The sequence below is a fragment of the Artemia franciscana genome, chromosome 7 (genome assembly GCF_032884065.1).
Source record: "Artemia franciscana chromosome 7, ASM3288406v1, whole genome shotgun sequence".
Taxonomy (NCBI): Eukaryota; Metazoa; Arthropoda; class Branchiopoda; order Anostraca; family Artemiidae; genus Artemia; species Artemia franciscana.
The window spans coordinates 15,902,997-15,923,618 of record NC_088869.1 but is presented as its reverse complement, the minus strand read 5'-3'; the positions used below and the strand labels follow the sequence as shown (position 1 = coordinate 15,923,618).

The 20,622-nt window shown below is 34.5% G+C and overlaps 1 long non-coding RNA gene across 1 annotated transcript; it reads left to right on the top strand.

The window, feature by feature from the left end:
• The first annotated feature begins 228 nt into the window (after positions 1-228).
• On the top strand, positions 229-20,622 carry LOC136028902 (uncharacterized). The gene is made up of 3 exons (XR_010617912.1): positions 229-340; positions 18,461-18,546; positions 20,188-20,622. It is a non-coding gene; the product is annotated as an uncharacterized LOC136028902 (long non-coding RNA).

Genomic DNA, 20,622 nt, shown 5'->3' with positions numbered 1-20,622 from the left:
ATCATTTGTGACAGCCAAATGCCCTTGGTTGGCTTAGAACCTCTCTAAATGCTCTGAAACAGAAGGAATAAAAAAATTATACTAATCAGCATTAAACTGTCCCTTAAATTTAAACACGCGCATTTAATTCGAAAATGACGCTACTGCTGGTCAGCTTACTGTGCCGTTCCTACTGGCTCTACCGCAGTTAGAAATGGGCAGTTACCGCGCAGTTACTTCAGTTACTGAAAAACCGTCAGCTGGAACACACCCTAAGCGGCCATGATTAAAAAATAGGCTAATTATCCATTATCAGAGGCCATGATTAAAATCTTCATTTATCCATAATAATATTTTTTTTGTAAGTATAACATTTGTAATTTAGTATTTCAAAGAAACAGATAAGTCGAAGGTCTACATTAGTGGTTTTCCAGGTAAAATTCTAGTTTATTGACTTATTGCAGTCTCGGAAAGGGGTTAGGTTAGAAAAATGAAACTTTCAGGGATGGGTCTACAGGCTAAAGTATTTCCCGTGAAGGTATTTTTAAGTACCTACCTCCTCTCCATCTAGAGGGTCTTGACCTTGAAAAAAAAATGTGTAACGGAAGTCTAAACTTGTAAAATAGATCTTCTGCTTGAATGAAGTACAACTAAATTGCTTTCAGGGTAAAATTGTAGTTTAGTGACTTCTTGCTATCTTGGAAAGGGGTTAGGTTAAGAAAATGAAACTTTTGAGGTTGGGCCTATATGCTAAAGTATATCCTGGGAAGGTATTTTAAAGTACCTACCCCCACTCCTCCCTTTAGAGGACCCTGAAATTTGCCTACATGACAGGCCTAGGCTATACCTATTTAAATTTTGACAAAATAACATTTTACCTTAATTTTCAGTTACCAGTTGTTTTTTCTCTGCCTTTAGTTCTGAAAATGCAATTCCTGTTATTTGAGTAAAATTCTGAGCCATATCAATGTTTTTTTTTCAAAATTTTGGAAATGTATTTGTATATCTTTAAGACTTTATAAATTGGGTTTGAGCAAAGTTGTGAAGCTACTCAGAAAGTAAAATATAGTAATGTTTCTTGAGCCTAAACATTATCTTGGACAAGCTGTGTGTATACTAATAAAAGTTATACTTTCAGAAATAGATCTATAGGCTACTGTAACACAGAATAGGCTCAAAGAAAGTTTTTGTTTACCCTCATAGTTTTGCTAATTCTGATATTTAGTTGAGGGTTTGTAAGAATTTAAAAGAAATGTATTGGCTCTTAAATTTGGGGGAACTATTAAATGTTACTCTAAATTCTAGTTTAGCTACTTTTTGCTATCTTAGAAAGGTGTCAGGTGAGGGAAATGAAACTTTCAATAATGAATCCAGGGTCAACAACATACTGTAAGAAGGTATTGTCAAGCTTCTATGTTAAACCTCTTCCAATATCTAGGTCTTAGAAATGTGCCTGCTTGACAAGCATTGAAGTTTTGAAATTTTTAGGTATAGGTCTATAAAGCAAGACCTATCCTGTTAGAATTTTTACAAAACAACATTTACCCAAATTTTCGAGTTTCTATTACTTGAGTAGTATTGTAAGCCATATCAATGGGTTTTTTCCAAAGTTAAGAAATGTATTTGCAGATCCTTCAGACTGCATACTTTAGGATTAAGCAAAGTTGTGGAGGTGAAAACAGTTTTCTTGTACTTCATTTAAGCAGAAGATAAGTTTAACAAGGTTTTACTATAGTAGCACAAGGATTTTCAAAGGTCATAGATACTACAAAACACCTTCACAAGAAATACTTTAGTCTGTAGACCTATACCTGAAAGGTTCATTTTGTAACCTAACCCCTTTCTAAGATAGCAAAAAGTAGCTAAGTTAGAATTTTACCCATTGTTAATAGCTGTACTCTTTATTATACCTCCAATTTCCTGGCAAAACTAGAATTGTACCTAGGAAATACATTAATAATAAAATTTGGCCTATTTAACTTAAAATTACCTTAAATCACATCTTGGAGTGAAATAAGGACTTATGATCCTGTTGAATCACTCCTTGTGATGACAGTTGCATACTTGGCTGATTAAATTCTGGTGGAAGATTCTGGTGCATCCCAGTCAAATCTCCATGGTTTGTCACTCCACTCAGCATCCCGACAACGTTTAAATGCATCTGTTGATTCAGCAGAAACAGTGTTCTCCTTGAGGTTGTTCTAGAGGTTCACATTCTGGTTTGAGAAGAAACTGCATCTTGGTCCAGTCTTTGCATGCACTTTGTGGATTTGTTTTGGGTGTCCTTGAGTTATGTGGGAGGGGTCAATCTCCAGGAGCTCATTTTCTTTATTTGTAGAGAGGAGATTATGTGCCTGGATCATATCCCCACGTTTCCGCCTGTAGACTAAAGAGGGGAGGTTGAGTTCCATCAGCTGTTCATTGTAGGGCTTGTTTTCCATACAGGCAATCAGCTTAGTGGCCCTATGTTGGATTTGCTCAAGCACTACCTTATCCTTTTTGAATCGAGGGGTGGCCAGGATGGTCCCCACCTCCAAACACAGTCTTACCAGTCCTTTGTAGAGCTTGGTGAGCTCTTTATATAGAGCTTATTAGGTTATAAATTCATTTTCAATCAATCAATCAATTTATTCAAAAAGAAAAGAAAACACATAACAACAATAATAATAAAGATCCTAGAAGCGAACTTGTTAAGGACCAAAACAACAAAAAATTGTAAATGAAAAAGAGAGAGAAGAAAAAAAAAAAAAAAGAGAAAACAAGGGTAATTAAAGCAAATTGAACAAACATTTAGAGAAATATAATATCAAGATTTTAGTACATTATTATATAGCGTCCAAAAACTTGTGGATAGCTCGACACTGGAGGGTATTACATTCCATTGAATTATAGATTTATAAATTGGGGATTGCTGTGCGGAACTAGAGATACACCTGGGGACAATGAAGGAACGGTTGGATGAACGGAGACAGTGGCCTTCAGAATTATTACTATTAAAATAAGTTAATAAGTGGGGAGGAAGATTTTTATGGTAAGCGGAATATGCAAGGGATAGATTTAACTTTTTGATGATTTGTTCAAAAGGGATAATACCAAAATCGGAGTACAAGTCCTTGGTGGGATATAGTCGTGGCAACCAAAAAACTGCTTTGACGGCACGGTTTTGAGCAGATTTTAATTTATTGGTAACTGAAGGATAAGTATTGCCCCATACAGATCCGCAGTATGAGATATATGGGTAAATAAAAGAATAATAAAGGGTGACAAGGATATCAAGAGGAAGAAAATAATTCACACGATTAATTATACTTACCTGTCGCAAAATTATGGCTCTAACATAGGACACATGTGTTGCAAATGATAGGCAGGAGTCTATGTGGACACCAAGAAACTTGGCAACTTCAACCTGCGGGAGGAGATTGGTAGAATATTTTAGGCCAAGTGCTGGCTGAACTTCATTTTTTTTGTAAGGGGTTTGAAATAATACCACCTGACTTTTCTTGCTGTTAATGGTCATGCAGTTAACGAGACACCACTCCTGTACTCTATTCAGAAGGGTTTGAGTAGAGGTGACGACGGATGGTAAATTAGGACCGGTGATGAAAAAGTTGCTATCGTCAGCAAAAAGTACTGGGTGCACTGATGGGCCCAGGTCCGTAATCAAATCATTAATATAAAGGAGAAAAAGTATTGGACCAAGAACAGAGCCCTGTGGGATGCCCCCCCGGACAGGTAGGGGATGTGAAGTCACCCCGCCCAGTCTCACACTCTGTACTCTACCAGAGAGATAAGAGCCAAACCATGAGAAAGGAACTCCGCAAATCCCTAGGTTATTGAGTTTACTTAATAAAACACTGTGATCAACCATGTCAAAGGCCTTTGAAAAATCCAGAAATAAGCCCAATACAGTATTTTTAAGGTCAAGTTGGGAACGTATAAACTGTGTGGTGTCTATTAGTGCATGAGCAGTTGAAAATTTGGCACGGAAGCCATATTGATGAGGAGAAATCAACAAATCTGATGACTGATTCCCAAATACAAAGGGAGAAAGATGTCGGAATATAATTCTCTCGAGCACCTTAGATATAACTGGGAGAAGTGAGATTGGATGATAATTGCTTATCTCAGACGGATCGCCTTTTTTATGAATCGGGATAACAATTGCTGATTTAAATATTTCTGGGAAGACTCCATTGGTCATAGACAGGTTTGCTATGTGCACAATGGGTTCACAAATATAGGAAGATATGGTCCTAAGAAGCTTATTACTTATGCCAAAGGAGTCTGGTGTACTACTATTAGAGAGAGATACGATAACTTGAAGCACCTCTTTGCGATCAGTTGGAGAGAAAAACATGGATCTGGGATTCTTGCTAGGGTGTACTGACTGTGAGAAGGAACAGGAGTTAGCATTTGGAATATTAGTGAAATAATTATTAAAAGCATCTGGTACTAAAATTGGGTCAATTAATCTGCCACTGATGTCCCTAAGATTAATAGGAACAGATCTTGAATTCCTTTTTTTTGAAAGGATTTCATTTATTGTAGACCAAATTTTTTGCAAGTTCCCTTTGCAGTGAGAGATTTTTGAATAATAATAATTTTTCTTTGCTTCCCGGATGAGTTTGGTATATATGTTTTTGTATTTTTTATAATTAGTCAGGTCAATAACGCTACTGGTTTTGCAAGCTAACTTATATAGGTCATTTTTTTGGTATGAAGAGATTATCAGGCTATTTGACATCCAGGGGCGTATATGGGTAGTTTTTCGGTTTGATTTACGAACTGGAAAGGTTGAACTAATAAGATCACTCAATCCCTGTGTGAAACTACTTGTGGCTGAATTAACATCCTGACAATCCAAAGTCTTGGACCAGTCGAAGGATTTCAAACAATCCGTGAACCGGTTCATATTCACAGTATTATATATTCTATTAGACGTAGGGGTATTAGTTCTACGGGGTTGAGTAGCTGATAGGGAGGGTAAGGAAAGATAGATTGGAAAGTGATCTGACAGATCAGAAAATATTATTTTGGAGGACAGGTGGTTTCCCAGGGAAGTGGATACAAAAATGTTATCAATTAAAGTAGCGGTAGACCTCATGGGATCAACTCTAGTAGGAAAAAGGATTGTGGGAAGAAGACCACTTGAGGTAAATGTTTCAAAGAAGGTATCACTATCATTGTTATTGCTAACATTTAATAAATTACAATTGAAGTCCCCAAAAACTATTGCCTTCTTTTGTGGTAAATTAATAAAACTAGAAAAATCATCAAACTGATTACAAAAGAAAGGTGTCGGAAATGAGGGTGGTTTATAAAATAACGAAAAAACAAAAGAATTCTCGTCTACACTTATGTCAACGATTATTGAATAAATGCATCTATTGTTTATAGGTTGCGAGAACAAGAATTCACAATCGAATAGTCTGGTGAATTTTAGACTTGATCGGATGTAAAGAGAAATGCCACCAGAGGACTTGGTTAATTTTCTTTCAATATGAATAGCTTGAAAGCCAGTGAGGGAAAATTCATTAGTATCATCAATTTCTGAAAGCCACGTCTCCGTTATTCCAATTACGTCGAAAGGGCAGTAACCATTTGTTAAAATTAAATCTTTAAAATTAGCCCACTTATCCTGTATGCTTCTGATATTAAAGCAAATTACATTAAGTTTGGTCTCTTCCATTAGCTTAGGTTTCACATTTTTCACAAAATCAAAAGTGTCGAGATATTTACAGTTAATTTGGTTTAAAGGGCTATTGGGGCTAGCTAAGGTGTTGGTGGACAGATTAGTTTGGTCATCGTAATAATTAAAAACAATATTATTGCACAGTGACAAATTATTAAGAAACGTAAAATCTTGTAAAGTACTTGTACTTGTGTTTGTTTGACTGTTCATTTCTTAAGCAGTAGTTTCTGTGCTTCTGGACATTTATACGAATAACAGGGGTGGTCGGAGGAGCCACAGAGAGCACATTTCATGACAAGTTGGCACGGGTTTTCTTTGGAGTTCTGGTGGTCACCAGCACATTTAGAGCATCTCGGGGAAGCTTTACAGTTATTTGCAGTATGGCCGTAGCACTGGCATTTGTAGCACTGGGTAGGCAAAAACTTGTACTCAGTTATAGGTAGACGCTCGTAACCAATAACAAGGGGATTCTCAGTGGCATAGTTTAGGTGGTCACGTGACTCAAACTTTAATCGAAAAGACCTCGTACTTCCTAACTGAACAACTTCTATACAGTTATTAGCGAAGTCACATAGGTCACTTTTAGATGTTCCGTCAGGCACTTGGCGTACTATACCGAAAAAGGCAGGACTCTTCACTTTAGCATTCATGGATTGGTCTACTTTGCTTAATGCATCTGCCAAAGTATTGGCGGCACCCTTGTCTGACAGAACTACTTGCCATGCATCCCTCCTAGGCCTCAAAACAACTATGCTTGAACTGACACCCCCACAAGCTTTATCCAGGAAATCTTTTCGAGCGTCAGGATTATTCAAGTTTTTTGGTGGATTTTTCACAATAACTGAATAGGACGGTTTTGCGGGTGGGGGAGGTTTCATATCAGGAATAGTTTGCACGACTGACCTTGCTTTATGGTGCTCAGCGAAGCTTTTAAATTCCATGTAGAGTTCATTAACCTTTTGAGTTAACGTAGCTGTTGTCTCCCCTGGCACACATGGGACCTGATCTGGCTCGAAAATCAGATACTGAGGTAGGCTGATCTTTTTCTCATCACAAAGATCAAAGGCTCGAACCATATCACTTACATTATCAGTCACTTTGGGGCGCTCAGTTACCCTAGTAATAGAGGCGTCAGCCCACAAAATCTTCTTTGCTTCAATTAACATATCTCCTTTGAAAAAATCGCAAGCAATTTTTACAATATTATCAGCTGAACAACCTGCATTTCTAGCCCGTGAAATGAAATTCAACACGGGATTCAAGACAAGTCTTTCACCTGGCATCATCCGGTGAAATGATCAAATTTCATCAAAATTCGTGGGCGGGGCCACAATAGTTGTCAGTAAAAGCAATAGCAAATCAGGTAGTAATACTCACAAGATATATATTCAGAAGTTGCGTACACAATTTTAATTATCCAAAATCCAATTATTCAAAGCAAATTGTTAACAGCACGTTACACAACTTCAATAGTTGAGTACACGATTTTAATTATCCAATTATCAAAAGCAAATTGTTCACAGCACTATATAGCATTGTACACAATTTCAATAGTTGCGCAATGAAATAAATATCCAAACAATAATCCTCTGTAAGTTAACCAACCAATATAAACTGGTTTTCATCCATATAGGTCAAAGACTGGATTAATTCACTCTCATTATTAATTCACTCTTTAAATGTCACTTTTTTATTAGGGCCAGTATTTGTGGTAATATACTAGGCTATTAGCTATATTGTTTCTAATTTTGTCCCAAATAGCATTGTCTAATATTTGGATAAATTTACATTCAATCACAGATGAAGGGGACATAGTTTCTAGACTCCATAAAAACTTCTGGTACTTAACAGTTATATATTAAATGCTTGGGAAGTGAAGTTGGATTAATGCTAATGAAATAAAAAAAATATAATGAATATATAATAGTTTAGAAACAAATTTGGGCTCTATATATTTGCACATTAGGGGGTGGGTGGGGGTAAAACATAGCATAGCAAATCCTTAGATTGCTCCAAGCTGCAATTTAAGGTTTAAGGTAATATATTAAGTATAAAACTAACCATTGCTGTATTTAAAATATGCTTTGCCACATCCCCCTCCCCTCAATGTGCAAATAAATAGCCCAAATTTGTTTGCATAAATCAAATTAAAATATGAACTAAATACTTAAATAAAATATAGCTACAATTTATTTTGCAACCAAACCATATCTAATTGTGGGGTGTAAAGAAGATGCTTGACCTGTTTATTGTGTCATACTTGCATTGTTGGCAATCAAAATTGTATAATGTTTACTATATAAGTGATAAGTACCAAACTTCTCTAACAAAGTACCTGGCCTATGATCTGTAACTTGCTTAGACAGGATTAATAGCTGAAATACTTTATAAGGACTAAAAATTCACCCAACAAGGATTAGAGTGCATTTTCTGGGCAATGATTATTTTATTGAAAGGAAGAATAAAATATTGTATCTATTAATATTCCTTCAGTAGAGTAGTACTTTTAGACTTTAAGTAGCTTTCAGGGTACTGGGCCATAATAGCAAATGGTTGTTATGCCAAGTTTATATCTGATCACCACTTATTTTTTTTCTGTTGGAATGAAAGTAGTAAATAAATAAAATTACAATCATCAATTAGTAGCCCTAATTCTTTATAAAATTGTGTTCACTTATGAATAATTCTTAACATTTGTGATAGTAGGCTAACATAAACAGATAAATTTAGTAAGTAGAAGGTGTGCCTTTATATTTTCTTTACTCTCTTCTCAATTTGCATAAAATATCCATGAAAAAATAACCTGTATCCACTGCTTCTTTGTATTCAGCAGGCACTTTGAAGGTATAATCTCAAAGCAGGGGTGATTATTGGGGCATTAGTTGACTCCAGTTAGTTCCAATTGTGCCAGCTCTCCAGAAAACTGGAGCCAGCACCCTTCTGGCTTTCTGCCAAACTTGAAGTCCACCTATGGTTACATGGTTCTTTTTGAGACTTGCCCACCAATTCTTAAATTGACTACCATGATGCCTGCATCAATTTGGCAGAAGGACAGGCAAAAACATTTCCTTTATGATATGGTCATTAAGTTTCCACTGGACATGGTCAAGCAAACACAATCTTCTCTATTAATGATCCATAATAAATCTTATTTCATGTACTTTCAAAATGTTATGATTGCTCATCAGGGTATAATTTTTCTCTCCCTTTTTGTCCTCTTTTTAAAATCACTTCAAGCAATGTTTTTGTATACCATCAATCAACCCACAAAAAACATGTAATCAATAGATATTGATCTGATTGTGGATGCACCTTTACCAATTTTCATTTAATAAGCTGTTTCAACAAAAGAAACTGAGATGGGCTCTTATGTTGACAATTTGTTCTTTGTGGGGTTATTTTCTCATTGATTTTTTTTTCTCATGAAAAAAAACTAAATTGTTTATTTATAATAAACTTGTGCAGGAGAGAACTATAGCTACCAGGAAGAGCTGAATTGGTAACAACCAACATGTATGCCTTAAATTGCTTGAAACAGGCAGCTTGAGTGCTTGCACTTCTGACAAGCCAGTCAAACGGCTATTTTTTATAATCTTATATATTTGCATTTACATAATTATATATATATGCATGATTTTATATATTTTGAATAAGCATAAAAATTAAATTTTCTGATGTGTATTGTTATGAATACTAGAATTTTGGTTGCAATTAAGCCTTATTGCTCCTTACAGTTTATTACCACAAACTGTTGAAATTTGTTTTCAAAAACAACCTCAAACTCCTCAAAAATTCCATATGATCTAAATGGAAATCACAGCATTGAAATTGCCATTATTGTAAAGTCAATTCAGGAAACCTTCAGCCCTCCACCTCCTACCTTGAATAACAAGGAAAATCACGTTTTTGTAAGGGTAGCACATGTATGTTCTTTTTTTTCTTCTTCATGACTAGAAGGGCAATGGGATATCAAAGAGACCCATTTAAAGTTTTATTTGGAAGGAAATCACTGTACCTACTTGCTTTGCCACTTTCACTTGCCAAATTTTTTAGCTCCTTCCTCCTTGATTGCAGGATAGATCAGGGGGGATGTTGCATGTAATTCTTTGCTGGAAGCCTCACACAGTTGATGTACTGATATTATGAAATATGCTATAAAAAATATTTTTACTGGACCCTAAAGGACATGCTATACAAGGATGCGCAATTGAGAGGTTAATCTAATTGGCTGGTTCAGCAGCTAAAATTGTCATTTCAAGAAAATACAATTTCCAAAATTGGTTTTAGTAGTTTTTCTCAAGCTATTACTATTCAATTGTAGTGATGTGATGTTCATTTTGATTACAATTATAAAGTGGTGAAAATGCAATAATAAGTGTAGCAAACAGACAAAAAGATTGTACTGAAAATGTATTAGATTGGAAATGTTCTGCACTGTCAATGCTGTCTTCTGTGGAACAGAAATCTACCATATAAGATAGAACACACACTCAACAGCTGCCAGGATGCTAAAGTCCTTTCTTTAAAATGACACTAAGAATGACAAATTTGTATATTAATCATGGTTTCTTACCATAAACTAATGGGTTCATTTCTGTGTCAGATAGCTCAGTTAGCTTTGATTAGGTATTGTTGGATTTTGTTGTTAGAAAATATAAGTTTTAGATCTTGCCACACAAAAAGATTTAACGTTTTGGTGCGTGCACTGCACTATCATTTTCAGGGGCCACATATTACCTATATCTGGTTTTTGTCCTATCTTTCAGCAATAATTTGAATTTTTAGATGGAAAAATCTGTGGTCTGGAAACTATTGAAAGATCAAAAATTCTCTACCTCAATTTTTCAAAAATAAAATATATATTATCTTATGACATTGTCTGGACAGTTGCTGTTCTTATTGATTTGTATTTAATTTGAATAATAAAATTATCAGTACAAATATTTTGAATGGCAATTTATAAATGAAGTATTGGCATGTACCAGCTACCTATTCTTGTTGCCCAGAAAAGTGTTCAGAAAATCCCTATTCAAACATCAATTACAAAGATTGGGGTTCAAAAGGGGTGGCAACTGCCTCTTATACAGGATAGAATCTGTTTGTTCAAGTTTAAATATCACCCATTTATTTTTGCGGGGAAAATTCTTATATATATATATGTATATATATATATATATATATATATATATATATATATATATATATATATATATATATATATATATATATATATATATAGTACCAGGAGCCTGGTGGTGTTGCCCCTGGCCCTGAATTCTAGGGGGACTAGTCCTCCCACGCTTTTCCGCCACAGTTATTGGGTCAAAATTTTGATGTTGTCACTTTGTTTAAGGTGGCCCTAAGGCCAAATAATTAAGCCTTTGGCGTTGACAGATACCCCCTCAACCCATGAGGAATGGGTTGTAATTTACGTAAGTTGCTCATTGTTCAGTGTATTAAATAAGGTTTTTATGAAAGGGTTGGTTGTAATAACTTTTAAGGAAGCTCTTTTAATTAGAACTAGGAAGTTCCATTTTCTTTTTAAGTGACAAAAGTGATCAAAAGGTTCCTGCCCTTATCCCCCAAATGAATCTAATCCAAATTTTTTTATTGCTATTTTTTTAACATGTTTCAAAGGTCAAATAACTATGCCTCCAAGGTTGACAACCTCCTTGGTTGAAAGACCCTGCGGCAAATATTGTAAGTTATGAAGCTGCCCATTGTGGACACAAACAGATTTTATGGAAGGTGTGGTTGCATAAGATTTGAATGGGACCACATTTGATTGAAAGTCAAAAGTTCTAATGCCCTTCTTGACATGGAGGGTATCATTGGAGGGTAACCCACCCCCACGCTGTCCTCATTAAATACATCTGCTGACAATTTTAAAATACCAATTCTGTTTGAAAGAGTCAAAAGTTCAAACAACTATTTCTTCAGGGTTGACATCCCCAGCCCCCTTTGCAAGGGCAGTAAGCTATGCAAGTTGCTATATGTCAACATATTAGGGTTTTATTAAGAAATTAGGGCTGGATCTCTATGAAATCTGGATCTTATTATATCCTAGAACTCTGAAAAAGATTATAGTAGTAACCTGAAACAAAGAAAATGGGGAGAGAGAAACCAAGCATTATAAAAACAAAGTTTGCACTTACTGGTTTTGAAACGAGAATTTCAGCAATCTTAAGAACAGTTTTGACTAGGCTATGGGAGTTAAAGGAAATTTTGGAGAATTTTAGGTTTTTTTATGCTAAAATAAAAGGCACTATGTGCATCCAGTTTATCAAAAAGAAGGATCTGCAATAATTCAATTTTGTCTGAGGGTATTAAGCTGAACCTTACTGCACATGTTGAGTTAGATGATGAACAGTAGTTGGAGACTGCCAGCCATATTGCCTACATAGATTAAAATTTTGATCAAGCAATTTAGTTCAAAATAGTCTTAAGGTCAAGTAACTACGCCTTTGGGGAAGACAACCAATCAGTCCCCGGGCAAGGGTAGTAAATGTTTTGGTTATATCCGAAAACGCTATGAATATTAAGATGAAACTTTAGAGGATATGGAGGAGGATATTAAAGTAAGGCTTTTTTTTTTTTTTTTTTTTTTTTTTTTTAGAGTTCTGGTATCTATTTAACGAAGTCCCTCCTTATAGTTTATTAAGACACTTGTTTCAAAAATTAAAATTGCACATTTTTGTACACAGGAGATTGGAACCTTTACATCAGGGTTCTTTAATATACTGAAAAATAATTCTAGTCAAGATCGCTTTACTTTTTTTTCTTTTTTCAAAAATTTGGCAAATTGTCTCAGGGTCGTAACTTTTGATTGGCAACATTGACATAATGCACTTTATATGATTCAAGTAAAGAAACATAGTTGATTTTTCATGCGTGTCGCTGTTGTTATCAAAACACTTTTTTTTAAAGTTTCAGTTACTATTGAACCAGGTCACTCGTTACTCACATTTTGTTACCACGAATTGTTTAATATTTATCTAATGAAGAATGATGTGTTGCAAAAAAAAAGGTATTTTCGGAATACGTCTGAGTGGTCGTCCTCAAAGTGTGGTGAATGGGGGTCATTTGAAAGCACTTTTTAGTGATAGATAAGAGTAAAGAGTGAAGCTTAGAATAAATGGGGGACAAAGGAGGTGCAAGCAGGGCTGTAATGGTCAGAGTTGGCTTGGTACTGCAACGAATTGTCTGTAGTATCAGCACTAGTTTTTCAGTCAAGAGACATATTATCATTAATTTAATTTTTTTTTTTTTTTTAATTTGCTTTTGGTTACATAATATCTGTCTTTTATAAATTTCATTGATTATTTATTCAGATCTTAATTTTCCAATTCGATGAAGGAGATTGGGACAACGTTGAATGGATTGTTCTATGATAAACTTATCATCATCACATTTAATGATTGCAAGTCGTAGTTATAATGAAATCTCTGGGTCCAGTTTAAATTTCAATTATATTAAAATCATTCATATTAAGTTCCTGTTTTCACATTGCACATATCACACAGTTACTGTTCCCCTTCTAAATGATCTTTTGGGGCTCGCAAGGCGTGCATTGTGTGAAGAAAACTCTAAAAATATAGGAAAATTAAGTCTAAAATACAGGCTAGCATTTGAGCCTAAAATGTATAATGAGATATTCTTACCCTGGTAAATACGCAAGACTTTACTTGGAACGGAAAAATGTTGAATAAGTGATTTATTTATGCACAAAACTTTCTCAACACTCAACACTTTCTGATTCTCGCTGTTGCCTGCCTTCTACTTCCAAATTTCTTTCAGCGTCACTTTTGTTTTTAATTTGTTCTGGTCCTTAATGTCGCAATTCTTCCAGCCGCAACTTTCTTTTTTTTCAGTTTGGATTTTAGTTAAATAAAAAAAACAAGTTTTTCAACTCAAACTAAGGAGTAATATCAACACTTAAAATGAACAGAAATTATTGCATGGACGAAAAAGATTCTCTTTCCTCAAGACCTCGCTCCTTACACTAAGGGTGTTCATAGAGTAAAAAAAAACAGCTTTAAGAATCTATTTAAAAGGCCCTTGTGTTTGAGGAGTTGTTCTTAGATAATTCTTACTCTTTTTTTAGTCAAAGTTTAGCATAAAGAGTGATATCTTGAGGAAGTAGACCTTTTTTGTACAATAAAATTTTGTGTTTATTTTAAGTTTTGATATTGCTTCTTACTTTGAGTTGAAAAAACTTGTTTTTTATTTAATTCCTGATTGTTTTGAAATAATGCCGGGTTATCTGCCTCACCTTAACGAAAAATTCCTTCCCCCTGCGGAGAATTTCTCCGTGTAATTTTCTTTCCACGTAAAGTATCCTACCTCCCATTTCGCCTGGAAAATTCCCCTCAGACATTTCCATTCTAGCTGAAAATTCCTCCCAGATGGTTTCTTGTGCACGGACGTGTAAAGAAATTTTTTGTATTTAAAAAAATACTCTAATTATTGATTATATTTGGGAATTTTTCTCCCCTATAGAGGATTTCTCTCATGGAGAGTCCCCCCCCCCTACTGAGAGATACTAATTCAAAACCGGTACAAAATTTTCCCGGATGTTTCCCTTTAACATCTCCACAATTAAAATCGAGTGGGTAATAAGAAAGTATGATAAATAAAAATAATTTCCGATGGGAATTCTTGCAAATTCCCGAGTACAAAATACCTACGGAGAGTTCTCCCGTCGAAAAATTTCTTCCCCATGGGAAATTTTCCCCGTGAAAAATCCCCAGAGCAACCCCCCCCCCCCCAAAAAAAAAAAAATGTGTCGGCATACTTCCCAATAACAAATGTTATGTGTTAACAAGAGCAAAATCCATGACTTCCGGACATTTTTCCGTGGGCTTTGGGGGTCATTCTTATCCCCAGAGACACAGTTACTGGGCTTCTCAACTATGCTGAACAAACTTGCTATCTCAAAATTTTAAAAACTTTGATCGGTCAACTTCGAGGAAAAAAGGTATGGAATCGGGGCTGTTTGTCCTCTAATCTTTTTGGTCACTTAAAAAGGGCACTAGCACTGTTGATTTTCATTTAGAATGATTCTTGTAAGGGGGCACTCTCGATAGTTTTGGACTATTTCGAAAATAGATTGATAGATCTCCCTAGATAACGCTTGTTTTATGGCATGAATGACTTTCATGCATATTTAAATTGTTTCTTGTTTATTTCCCGAATTCTTTAAATTATTTAAATTTCAGTTAAATTAAAATCATTCATATTAAATTCCTGTTTTCACATTGGGCATATCACACAGTTACTCTTCCCCTCCTAAATGATCTTTTGAGGAATGCAAGGCGTGCATTGTTTGAAGAAAACTCTACCCTAAAACTTACCCTAAAGTTTGACTCTTTCTCTTAACTCTAGTTCTTAAAACAGTAAAAACTCTAGCGTAAAGAGCGGGGCGTTGAGGAGGAAAAGCCCCTTTCATATACGAAGTAATTTCTGTTTGTTTTAAGTTTTAATGTCGGTCCTTACTTTCATTTAAAAAAAACTTGTTTTTTTTTATTTAATTTCTGGACGTTTTTTAATTAATGTATGTTTTGATCATGGCTCTCCACACATAAATAATTAAAACGAAATTTGCAAATTAATTTTTTTTTTTTTTTGGCTAAATGGCTTTCTCATAGTTTTAATCATAAGATTTTGAGAAAAAAGGAGAGAGGGAGGAAGCCTAGTTGCCCTCCAATTTTTGATGACTTAAAAAGGCAACTAGAACTTTTAATTCTTTTACGAACATTTTCTTTAGTAAAAAATAGACATAATTTACGAATTAACTTACGTAACGAACTTCTATATTCGTATGTTTTTATTGCGTATATGAGGGAGTTCACCACTCGTCGATACCTAGCTCTTTACACTAAAGCTTAATTTCTGTCCTAATACCTTAAGAATGACCCTTGAATAACAAAGGCCGTATAATAAATAGTTGAAATTACTAAAAAAAATACTTTAGCGTAAAGAGCGAGGTATAACGAGGAGGTAAACCCCTCATATGCGCAATAATTTCTGCTCGTTTCAAGTTTTAATGCTGCTCCTCACTTTCAGTAGAAAAAAACTTCAATATTATTTTTTTATTTTTTTTTTGATAATGCTAAAAAATCCTGCACCCCCTTCATTGAAAGTCTCTTCCCCCATGAAGAGTTTTTCCATGGAAAGATCCTCACGTAACCCTCCCCCCACCTCTACTCTCCCTCCCAAACCAAAAAAAAACCCTGAAAACGTCTGGACCCTTCCCAGTAACCATTACTATATGTAAACACAGGTCAAAGTTTGTAACTTGTAACTCCTCCCACGAGGAATGCGGGGGAGTAAGTCGTACCCAAAGATATAGTTTTAGGTTTTTCAACTATGGTGAATAAATGCCTATCTCAGAATTTTAATTCGGTGACTTTGGGGGGAAAATGAGCGTGTGAGGCAGCCTAGGTGCCCTCCATTTTTTTGGTCACTTAAAAAAGGGCACTAGAACTTTAAATTTCCATCAAAATGAGCCCTCTCGCAACAACGAGAATTTCAGCAATCTTAAGAAAAGTTTTGACTAGGCTATGGGAGAGAGAAACCAAGCAAAATCAAAACAAAGTTTGGGCTTACTGGTTTTGAAACGGGAATTTCAGCAATCTTAAGAACAGTTGAGACTATATAGTTGAATCTTTCAAGACATGTCGAGAGGAAGTTGACAGGAGATTGGAAGGCAGCCCGCCCTTCCCATCTTGCCCATTTAGGTACCCTTCTCTTTGCCCTTTATAAGTGTGTTTCGTCTTCCAAAATGATCAAAAGTTTGTAATTGTCATTTTGTTCAAACTAGTAAAGGGGAAAACCTTTAATTCTTGGTCTATTTGACTAGGCTATGGGAGTTAAAGGAAACTTTTGAGAATTTTCGTTTTTTATTCTAGAATTAAAGGCACTGTGTGCATCCAGTTTATCAAAAAGAAGGATCTGCAATAATTCAAATTTTTCTGAGGGTATTAAGCTGAATCCTTCTGGAGATGTTGAGTTAGATGATAAAAAGTTGTTGGATGACTGCCAGCCATATTGCCTACATAGATTAAAATTTGGAACAAGTAATTTTGTTCAAAATAGTCTTAAGGTTAAGTAACTACTCCATTGGGGATGACAACCCACCATTCCCCAGACAAGGGTAGTAAATTTTTGATTGTATCCAAAAACGCTATGGATATTAAGATGAAACTTTAGAGGATGTTGAGGAGTATATTAAAGCAAAGCAATTTTTTTTAGAGTTTCAGTCTCTATTTAGCCAAGTCCCTCCTTATAGTTTGTTAAAATAACTGTTTCAAAAATTAAAATTGCCCATTTTGTATACAGGTACAGCAGGGTTCTTCAATACACTGACAAATAATTTTCGTCAAGATTCCTTGACTTTGTTTCCTTTTTCAAAAATTTGGCAAATTGTCTCAGGGTCATAACTTTTGCTTGGCAACATTGACATAATGCACTTTATATGATTCGATTAATTACACAGTTGATTTTTCATGCGTGTCACTGTTGTTATCAAAACACTTTTTTCAAAAGTTTCAGTTACTATTGAATCGCATCACTTGTTACTTACAGTTTGTTACCACAAAGTGTTTAATATTTATCTAATGAAGAATGATGTGGAAGTGTCGTCCTGAAAGTGTGATGAAAGGAGGTCATTTGAAAGCACACTTTACTAATAGATAGGAGTAAAGAGTGAAGCTTAGAATAGTTGGGGGACAAAGGAGGTTCATGCAGGGCTGTAATGGCCAGAGATCAGGACAACCTTGAGTGGATTGTTCTATGATAAGCAACTCTAAAAATCTAGGAAAATTAAGTCTAAAATACAGGATAGCATTTGAGCCTAAAATATATAATGAGATATTCTTACCCTGGTAAATACACAAGACTTTACTTGGAACAAAAAAAAGTTGAACGAGTGATTTATTTATGCACAAGAACTTTCTCAACACTCATGGTCGCAAACCCAAACCATGTACTATCAAATCCATTTATCCCCCTTTCCCCTCAAAAGATGACAGTAAAAAGTTTTCTTGGACAAATGACCGTTAACATTCAATTCGATTAGCATTTTGAAAACGAAAGAATATTTCATCTTGCTGGGATAATGTGAGTCACCGTGCCTCAGGTGTTTCTTCGAGAATTTTCTAAAGAGAATTTTTCACTGCTTGTAACTACAAACTAAATATTCTTTTAGTCCAAGTTTGGAAAAATTAGGAATTTTCATATTATTGTTGTTCTTTCTGACGTATTTTGAAGTAAATATGTGGCTCTGTAAATATGGCCATTGGATAAAGAGCTTATTTATAAAGCATTTCCAAAAACGTGTGACTGGACTCTTAGGAGCGCTGAAACTCAGTTTTCGAAAATGTGTCAGATACTAAATTTGTTTTTTATTAAGAAGATATTTAAGTATGCTTCGGGAACGTGTTATTAGCGGTTTAGATAGTAATTAGAATAAGAGGCAGAAAGAAGGATGGGAGCTGCTAACTCTTTAATCTCAGTTGCTTTTTTAACACTATCAGAACGAAAGATTTTGGGGTACATTCAATTACCCAAGGATCCAAACAAAGTCGGTTTCCAAGGAAGAGAGCAATTTTATGGAAAATAATAATTTTTTATATAATAGCACAACAAAAGCGAAACTTGCGAGAATTTGCTTTGGCCAGTATATTTGTGTACATCGTGCTTTTCAAACTTGAATCCACCTATAGGTATAATAAGGTATGCGTTTCTTTTTATAGCCATACATGGATAAATCTTTACGTTTTTTTCCAGAAAGAGAAATTTCAAAATGGATTTTATGGAGTCGTTGCATCTGGGAGTTCTGCTGTTTTATTGATTTAGATTTTTTATTGTATTACGTAAGTTGGATTTCAACCCTTTATTTTAATCACCACTGTATTATGCAGTATTTTTCTGCAGTTTCTATTCGTTCACCAAGTGTTAACCTTTACAGCAGGGTTCTTCAATACACTGACAAATAATTTTCATCAAGATTCCTTGACTTTTACATAATATCTATCTTTTATATAAATTTCATTAAAATAAAAAAAAAAGTTTTTTAAGTGAAAGCAAGGAGCAACAGTAAAACTTAAACCGAACAGAAATTATTCAGTATATGAGAGGGGCTGTACCCTCCTCAACGCCCCGCTCTTTACATAAAGTTTGATTCTTTCTTGCAACTTTACTTTTTAAAACAATAAAAAACTTTAGCGTAAAGAGCGGGCCGTTGAGGAGGGTGCAGTCCCTTTCATATACTGAATAATTTATGTTCGTTTTAAGTTTTAATGTTGCTCCTTACTTTCAGTTACAAAAAAATATATTTTTGTTTAATCAACAAGGAAAGGCAGGGAAATCCAAAAACTACTAAATAACCCTGGTTTATGGAGCTTTGGAATTAATAATGGATAATGTAACTTGAGTAACATGGTTATTCTTCAATAGCGTTTCGAAAATAGAGACGTCACGTGTTGTTTGTAATTAACTCGTATTTTTGCCATCTGCTTCGTTACTCGTCATCATTTGTTTTCATAGTGCCTTGATAACCTTTCAGTCATCATATATCTGCTAGTTTTGTTATGCGCCCTATTCATTTTATTGTTGTATTTTATCATCTTCATTTTCCTTTGGCTGTCTTAAATTCTACCATCTTTATTGCTATTTTTCTATATATAATTTTACTATTTTATTTCCCTTTTAGTCATTATTTACTTGATAACTCCCGATATTCTCTACCTCTATTGTATTTTGAATATTTATTGTTTATTCTGCCTCATTTAAAACAAAATGTAAAAAAGAAAGCAGCTTGTCCTCGTCTGAGGTGGATGGATGCTATAAATATAATTTTTAAAGGAAATGGGAACTTCTTGGGAGGGTGTAAAGATGGGGTTTTTTAATTGATTGGGACGGAGGAGGAGTCTGCTTACCTATTTTTGCCTCAGGCGGCTTGGTGCTGCGGTGAGTAGTTAGTAGTAGTTATTTGGAAAAGCTTAAAAATCAAGTGTATTTCTGGGAAAAGAAAACTGGGGAAAACGTCAAGTTCTGTGGTATCCCATGCTAGATGTAAGTCCCTGTTTCTTTTATCCTTTTGTTTTCTTTTTTTCAATACATTTGTGCGTTGACATTTCAAAAAACTGAATAATCAGTATGAATTGGAAAGAAATTTGACGTTAAAAATCAACGTCTTAACACCCTTCTCGGTGATCTTTGACTAGAAAAAAACTAAAACAAGTTATGATATATATATATATATATATATATATATATATATATATATATATATATATATATATATATATATATATATATATATATATATATATAATGAAAAGAGAAATCATCAATGTAACAGCACAAACACAAAAAAAAAGTTTTAAATATATTTTATATTATATAGTTTTATATATTTGTATTATATTTTATAGTTTTGTTCTCTATTGTCTTTTCTTTTATTCTTTACATGTGTTTTATCTCCAATCGATTGACATCTCTTTTTTTTCTAGGTTGGCAATTAAAAAGCTGAGCAGTAAATAAACTTCTGTGAATGAAGTCTGGAGCCTGTTGCCGTCTTTTTGTGTGATAGCCTTCATTTTCACAGAGAAAGGCGTTGCAACAGAGCAGGCTTCTTGTAATTGTAAAATTAAAATAATAATCTAGGGTTCTAAACCGTAAGCTAATTTAATTCTCTGTAAAATTGTTTTTTATGTTCTTTTTCCTTTCTACATTTTAAAATAAATGGAACCCTTTACATTTTTGAATCTATTATCTTTTTTGCTGATCCCTCACTAAACAAATTTACTGCTCATCCAAGCACTTCTGCTTCTTCTATGGCCTCTGCTTCTCTGCCAAACACCCACTTCCTGAGTCAACAAACAAGAGTATTGACATTTTATTTTATCTTTATCTTAATAAAAATTGAAAAGGTTGTTTAAGTAAAA